The sequence below is a fragment of the Hipposideros armiger genome, unplaced genomic scaffold, assembly GCF_001890085.2.
Source record: "Hipposideros armiger isolate ML-2016 unplaced genomic scaffold, ASM189008v1 scaffold_4, whole genome shotgun sequence".
In the NCBI taxonomy this organism is placed as follows: Eukaryota; Metazoa; Chordata; class Mammalia; order Chiroptera; family Hipposideridae; genus Hipposideros; species Hipposideros armiger.
Genome location: NW_017731354.1, coordinates 7022194 through 7030603, shown reverse-complemented (window position 1 = coordinate 7030603; position 8410 = coordinate 7022194). Strand labels below are relative to the sequence as shown.

The 8410-nt window shown below is 40.1% G+C and overlaps 1 long non-coding RNA gene across 2 annotated transcripts in view; it reads left to right on the top strand.

The window, feature by feature from the left end:
* The first annotated feature begins 8116 nt into the window (after positions 1-8116).
* The window catches only part of LOC109383557 (uncharacterized), a 266734-nt gene continuing 266440 nt past the window's right edge, over positions 8117-8410 (top strand). For both annotated transcript variants that reach the window (XR_002124217.1, XR_002124215.1), the window contains exon 1: positions 8117-8326. This is a non-coding gene — a long non-coding RNA (uncharacterized LOC109383557). The remainder of the gene's footprint in view (positions 8327-8410) is intronic.

The window sequence follows — 8410 nt, the reverse complement described above, 5'->3', positions numbered from 1 at the left end:
GCAAATGAACAAATGGTGGCTTTTGCTTCTGCAGACCTATGTGTCCTGTTATTGTATGTCTGATCAGGTCTTATTTTGCTTTCTATCATTGTATTTTCAGAAAGTGGCTGCTGACCCAGGCTTTCTTGGTCAATTTCTCTTTTGCATGAGAATAAATGTTCCTCTTTGCATGTACCATTGACATATGAGATAAACACGTGGCTGAATTGGAAAAGCACTACGATCCCCTGTTTGACAGCTGGGTCAAGAAAGGCCAGCCAGTCAAGTGCTTCTCCCTCGAGCACATAGTCTATGAGTTGTTCTGTTTTCATTCAGTCTCTTAATTCCCAGGCACTGGTAGGTAGCTTCTACCTACTTAAGTGAGGCGAGTCTGCTAAGTGCCCATGGATATTCTTGCCAAAGGCTCAAACTCTAGTGGTCATGCTACTTGGGCTAGTTTTTTACTTAACCAGAAATCTCCAGCTAAACGTCAGTCATCAGCATGGGAAGATTTACAACGCAGTGCTCTCCAAATGAATAGTGATGCGACAAGCACAGGTTTCCAAAATGGACGTTCTTTGTGAGAAGGAATCTATAAGAGAGATGTATGCACACATATTTTAGGGTCCCAGTATAAGGGATATCTGCAAGAAGACATCTGCTTCTTGAATCGAGCTCTACAACACTGGTATACTTTCGTCTCTGATCCTGAGAGCCAAACCTTACAAATAACTTTTGCCACCTCCTCCTGAGTATCTGGTAGTGGATGGGGTTCCAAGTCATTCTAGATTTCCCTAAAAATACCAGCTTGGACTGGCCTGACAGTGTGACTCCATGTAGCCCAAGATAACGTGCTATAGAACAACAGTGTCCACTATAATATGTATATCAAAACTTTCTTCTTATTCCTTAACCCTGGCCAGCCTTTTTGTCGCCTCTGACACTGACAGCCTGCTATCAATTCTAATTGGGAGAACATGACCTGGATGTTTGGCAGGTCATTAGTTGGCTATGTATCAGCAAAAGTTGGTCATTTTATTAAGCATGTCCACATCTTGTTAGCAGTTCCTCACCAGGGCCCATCAGCATTGTGGCAGCTTCAGTTTGTTGATCTAGTATTCACTCTCCTGGGTAATGAGTTGAGAAAGACCATTCAAATGGGGCAACATTAGGTGTCCTTATCTTCTCATGGGACCTCAGTTGTCTAATATCAGCTGTATGAGCCCACTGTCAGGAAGCAGTGCCATCCTGTCCTACTGTCATCTCTACGCTTCTCCCCATAAAAGTGTCATCAATTAAAGTTGCTCACAAAATACCAGAGTAGGATTAACCCCAGGAATTCTGAACAGCTTCAATTCTTGAACTCTCCTCTATTGTTTGACACTATCTTTAGATCTGTGCTTATGATTCTCCACCACAGTGTTGCTGCTAGTCTGAGAAGGTTGGTGTGTACCTTAGCAGTAATGAAGCCCTTTCTATTTATCATGTGTTAAATAATGATTCCACTTATGAGCAAACAAGACTTGCTTAAGATTTTGGGTCATCACTTAGCATCATTTTATCTTTTTTTGTGTCTGTGAAATAAACATTTTTTAAATTAGTTTCAGCTATTGCACAACACAGTGCAATAGTTATACTTTTTACCCCTCAAAGTGACAACTCCCCTCCCCCAATCCACCGCCCCACTCCCTTCCCCCACCCCCAATATCATGCATATCTATTATAATTTCCTTGACTCCACTCCCACACTATACTCCACGTCCCATGACTATATATTTTGTAGGGTGTCAGATGGTCACATGTCTTGTTAGGGAGACCACTTCATGGGTGGGGTAGAGGCTTGATCACTGCACTATACACCTGAAGCTGATGTTGTATTATATTGTGTGTCAACTAATTGCATCATTCTATCTTTTACTCTTTCCCATATTCATGGTGAAGTAGGGTCTATAGGGTTTTTTTGTTTTGTTTTGCTTTTGCTTTCCTCGTAGCTAATCCTTTTCTTTTGCTCATTGCATCCTGGTTTTTTCCCCTTGTTTATGTGGTACGGGTATTGATGATGCCATTCCTGGCCCAAGGATGGACATGTTAACCTGGCCTGGTCAATCAGAGCATCACATCTTGCTGGTCACAGGAATAGATTTAGAGATGGGCATGTGACTCAGTCACAGTCTAGATCTCTGAGGAAGGGAAGCTCTCTCTTTGTTGCTTACTAAGGTTGCTCGGTTATAGCAGCTAACTCTAGGAGGGATACTCTATGGGTAAAAATGGCGTCCAGCCGAAGAAAGTGAAGCCAACAGATTCAAGAGTAAACCTGAGTCTGGTGACATGACTTAGGCCTCCGGGTCCAGTTGGGTCAGCAGCACAAATTGGACTTGTCAGGTACTCATGCCAATAAATTCCCTTTTCTCCTGAAGTCATTGAGTTGTGTTTTTGTCATTTGTAGCCTGTGAGTCCTGACTAATACACCTCTTTTATTCCTATGCCTGCTTTTTCTTTCCCTTTCACACTTCATAGAGGCAACTCTTTCGAAGTCTGCTCATCCTCTAAGATTGAATTCATGGGTCCCTGCTTCCAGAAATGTTTTCTTGATACTTCCCCTTGTCAAAATGAGTTGCTCACCCCTTTTTCCACAGCATCCTAAAATTCCCTATGGCCTTTTTCACATCCACATTTTCATGTGCTGTAAGCTTTCTAGTGGTGCCGCATCCCAAACACTTTAGATATTCAATAATGTATTGGATTTAAATTAGTGTCTTTGGAGGCTGTGAGCACTTTCACCTTCTTAGGAGGCATTAATTAGATTAGCGATGAGTCCCCAAAGCAGCATTTCCCAAACCGATCTGTGGAATACTGGTGTAAGGTACTTGAGTAACAGGTACTCGGCTGTAAAAAGGTCTTGTGGTCAAATAAACCTAGGAAACTCAGTGAAACAAAATTGAATTGGTACTTCTTAGAGCCTTTATTACCCTAGTGAACAATACGATACTCCAATCAGGATATGGGCGATGTGGCTATAAAATGGTGTGGGTATCAGGGCCCAGTCAGGAGGAAGAAGCCACCCAGTAATTTGAATTAGGAAGGTTTAATGTAAAGTAACTATTAACTAGTTTTGGGGGACTGGCTTCCAAGGGATGAAGAGATCTCAAAAGAGTGCTGAAGGGTGTTCAAACCATTCTGTCTTTCAGTGAATAGAAGATAGGGAAGCTTATTCTAGAGGGTCTATGTTTACTTACATAGTTTATGCCATTGTTGTTTAAGAAAACTTTTTAATTGAAGTATAACTTACATATTGAAAAGTTGCCCAAACCATATTGATTCAGCTCAATAGCTTTTTTAGAAAAGTTAATACACTGGTGTAACTAAAATCCTGATGAAGAAATGAACTATTTCCGTAAGCACAGAAATCTACCTCTGCTCCCTATCAGTCCTACGATCCCCACTGTTAATAACCACTACCCTGGTATCTTTCAACATTGGTTCTGAACATGTAGTTATATAGTAAAAAAAAAAAAGAAATACTGAAGGAATAAATTTGGGAGAGAGCTCCCACAAGTCTGAGATTCACAGCTCACTGCAGAGGGTGTGGCTCATCCCTGGAGAGCAGAGAAATTCGCTGAGGTGCCACAGGCCCAGTCAGGAAACCACCTCCCGAGATGCCAACAAACCTTTCTTGGAAACTTCCCAGAGGGCACTCTTGAACTTGTTCCTCAGATCTCATGTCCAAGGGAAAAGGCCCTTACTTTGAAAACTCACATGCTTTAATCTTTCAGATGTACTAACATTGATAACCACCAGGAAAGGTTTGAAGTTGCGTGAGGGCAGAGACATGCCTTATTTTTTTCCCTGTGTCCCACAGTGCCTAGAAGAATGCCAAGAATATTATTTTCTCTTTTCCATCTTTAAACTGAGTAAGTTATACTTCTTTAAGACACTTCACTTATTATGTTCTACTTTACATGAATTATGTTAAAGGTTCAACAAGAATTCCAGCTTAAAGTCTATTTATTCTGCTAAGACTTCCAAGATTTACCCAGCTGGACATTTTAATTCTTACCTGTGATTCATTTTTAAAATCTTTATTTACATTTTTTTGCTATGTGTATACATTCCTTAGCTTCCTGTTATAAGGTCCTCATGGGAGCGTCTGACTTGACATCTTGGTAGTCTCATGGTATCTGAATGATTGTATCTGAAACGGAGAGAAAATTCCACTCCTACTGGACCTAAAAAATGAAGATGTTGACGTCTCTCACATAATAAGAGGTTTGTAGGTCAGTGGTTCTGCATTTGGCTTAGTTGTCTAACAGCGCATACAGAATCCTAGCTCTTTCTCTTCATCCATCCCACCATTTGCAATTTCTTGGTTTTCACACTCAGACTTGTCACCTCAAATTCATCAGATGAATATTGTACCCGCAGCATCAAGACCTCACGTGAGAATATTTAAAGAAGGAAAGGAGGGAACAATTAATGTCTTTCACATCAGATCCGGATCACGTGACCATGCCCAGCTGCCGGGGAACCTGGGAGAAAAGGGATCATCCAGTTGTAGCATCTGTCATGGGAATGGATAAGGGGGATCCCAATACCTGTTGGAAGGCAACCTGGAGTGCCAGCTAGAGTAGACAGATGGTCATTAAACATTTACTGCCCGAGTGAATGAATGATGGTTTTTGACATGCACTTCTTACATTCCACGTTCTTTACAGGGTCCCCACTCTAATAAGGTGCTGTGCTGCCTGAGCAAGACATGCCTCCTGCTCTCCAGTTGCTTGTTCTTTGTCAAGTTGTCCTGTTTCTCACTTTCCTGTCATTGAAAGATCACGTGAGTAATATTTAACTGGTCTGAGCACTGGGGTCAAAGGCAACAGTGGGAAGCTGATTAAGTTTACAATTTTGAATGTCCTCTCTCACTTATGTGCTTACCAATGTCTTCTTTTGTATGCATGCGGGATTCTTTATTTCCTCACTATCTGAAGCATCTCACAAGACTTTTTAACTCAGTTATTACCCGGTTATTATTCGCATCATTATTTTTCATGCATATTCTTGGAGTTCTTTTTCTATGCTAGTATTGCACGATGGGCTTACTGTGCATGATCACATTTAATCTTTACTTTAACCTCATGAAGCAGTTAGGATTAATACTAAATCATGTCCCCCAAGGTCACCAAAATGCTGATCTACTGTTTGAACCAAGATTGGTCAGACATCAAAGGTATTTTCCTAACCAGAAGCTTACGCTGCTTCCAATGAGAGATCTCTTGTGCACATTTTTCCTCTGTCAAAACGTATTTGCCATGTGTTCTCTGGTATCAGTGGTGCTGGACTTCCACTTCTGACTATGGCGGAGTAATTGCTACCTAACTTCCCCTGCGCCATGGTTTCAGACATTGGACAACAGTTGGCACAAGATGGTGATCTCTGAAAGAGGGGAGACAAATGAGGTGAGGCCAAGAATCACCAAAACTTTCTGCCTGAGCCCTTTTATGGTTTATTGCAAAGTGTGGGGTAACAGAATGGAAGCAAAGCAGTCTCACCAACTTGAGGAGAAAGAGACAGGGGATTGGGGCGGCCTAGGAGCTGGGATTTGTCAGGCAGAGTACAGGAGAGGAGGAAGTATTCTTTGTAAGAGCTCCCAGCTTTGCATAGGTGTTGCCTTGAGCCTTTGGCTACACACTAAGCTGCACAGGCATAAGGTGAAACTTATGAGACTGAGTACAGAAAAACGACCCGAGACCTTGATCTTGGTTCTTTCTTCCCAATCCTTGGTTGATCAGTAACCTTAAAGAGAGCAGGTGTCATGTGTGATTCATCTTTGTAGTTTTTTATCCTAGCACTTTTGACCATAGTATATGCTTTAAAAATGTTAATTTATAATTGATGTTGGATGGAAAATTGATACATCAATCTTGCTATATATTATATTCTGCTTTTATTGGGTGAGGATTCGGAGTATTGTGTTTTATCTTAATTTATTTATGTTTCTTAAAACTTTTATGATGATAATGATGCCTGGAATATTTAGCACATATATCTTTTTTTTTCCCCAGAGAAATGGTAGCAGTGGAAGACCACCAGCACTATGGAAAGCTTTGGTGAAGTAGCTTCAGTTTATTAGGACACAAAGATATTATCTTCATTGGAACGTAAGCTTCATAAGGAGAGGGATTTTTGCTTTTTTATTCACTATCATATTCTTAGTATCTACAGCCATGGTGGCCACTCAGTAAATTATTGAATGAATGAACAAGTGAGTAGCTGTTTGATAACACCTGGTAACTCAGAGGCACCACTCAGATCATCTAGGAAGGCTATTCCCCAGGGAGAATTAGTAAGAGGTAGCCTCAAACAATTATCAAGCAAAAAAAAAAATGCACAAAAACATTTGATATAGACCTTATGAACTACCCCACTATCCACTCTTGATAAACATTCTTATGTATTACAATATGGTATATATGTGTATTAGTTCCTTCAATATATCTGGGAAAATAAGAACGTATAGATGATAGGACTCAGTGTTGGGTACGGGTAAGTTTTTTACTTTGGAACTAGAAGAACCAACGTTTGAATCTGAACCTTGTCTCTGTTGCTTCTCAGCTCTGTGATCTTGCTCAGAGCTTGTTATTTCCTTATCTTTTACAGGCAGTGATAACCCTTTCTTAGCAAGGACATTGTACAGTGATGTAAATGTAGTGTCTCAGCCACAATGCCTTGCTCGTAAGCGTCCAATGAATGATAGATGTTATTTTAATGAGATTGACTCTTCCTTCTGCTTTATTAAAACCTTATATAGACTAACACCCCAACCTGACTACTACATCTTGACTTACTACCACTCTTGCTTTCTGAAAAGATCATGTTGGCCTCTTTTTTATTCTTCCCATGTGCTAATCTCGTCCCTGCCTCAGGGCCTTTGCATTGTCTCCTCCCTCTGCATAACCAGCTCTTTGACAAACTGGCTTCTATTCAGCTAAAATGTCATCTCCTTAGAGAGGCCTTCCTTGACTTCTCAAATGAAATCCCTCTCCTACATCACTTTCTATTAAATCACTCTATTTTCTTTTCTTTGTGCAGTGTAGCTCTCTCTGAAATGATCTCATTTATTTGTTTACTTAGATATTGTCTGTGTCTCTCCACTAAAATGTGAGCTCCCAAAGAACTAAAACTATATTCACCTTAGTTTCTGCTGCATATAACATATAGAATAGCACCTGGTACATAATAGGCACAGGAAATACTTGTTGAGTGGATAAATTTTTATTAGTTGTTATTATCTTCTCTTCCGGACTATTTGAACAAACATAACTAAATCGGGCTCAGTTTTACATTAATACTGTCACTGTAATATAGAGGGCTTGTCAATGCTCAAATGGTTAAACTGAAAATTGAAGAGAAAGGGATGCTAAGGAAGAGGCTATGCCTTGAAGAAGAAAAATCCCCAAACTTTTTTTCCCCTCAAAGTAGCATGACTGATTTTCAGTGTTTACTTCAGGGTCCCTTTTCTGCATTCGGTTTCTTCCTCCATCATCAATCATTGTCAATTTGAAAAAGTACAATACTTAGGGTCATTTATCTAGACCTATTGGAGTCTAAAATTATGCAGCTTCAGTCAAATATATGTGAATAAAGACTGTCATTTCTGATTAATGACATGTGACTTGAATGTCTCACAAAATCATTTGTGCCATCCAAGATTATAGAAAGGTTATTATGTAAGGTCTTCCTCTAGTGTTTCTGCTTTTCCCTCTAAGAATCCTAAGGGATCCAATTTCTCCATAGGAAAGAAAAAGCAAATGTTTAATGACTTCAGTTGTAATTGTTACTCAGGTTCTTGGTTTGCTGGACCAAGAGGGTGTTTTTCAAGTTGAAAATATCTTCCACTGGATGGTTATGCAAGTTTATGATGTTGCTGTTTTGCGATTTTTGTTGCCAACATAACCTTCCTTATTATTGAAAAAATAATCCATGTAAGACACTAATCTTACTCAGTTGATGGGGAAAAGAAAAGAGAGTGAAAAGCATGCCAATGTTTTGTCAATTACACTTTCCATGAGTCATCGACTCTCTTCTTGAAGCATAAAATTCATCTTCAGCGTAGTCCTAGAAACAGAAGAGAAAGATCCAGAGAGAAAACTTTGAAGGAGAAAAAGCCAGGACTGAAACAATGAAAGAAGAGAAAATTTTCACATGAAGTGACACCGTGTCTACTTCTCCCCAATAGTATCACCCAGTCTCAGACCATTTCAACAAAATCTCTCCGGGAATGCTCATCATCACTAGGAATATAAGACGAGATCATTGGCAACCATCGGTCACATGCTCCTAAGGTCTGACTGAGGTAAGTATCTACGAGAACGTATTGAGGGATGGGCTGCTTCCTCTTGCCCTTAATGTTTCCTTCAAGGTAGAGGGAACTCCTCAG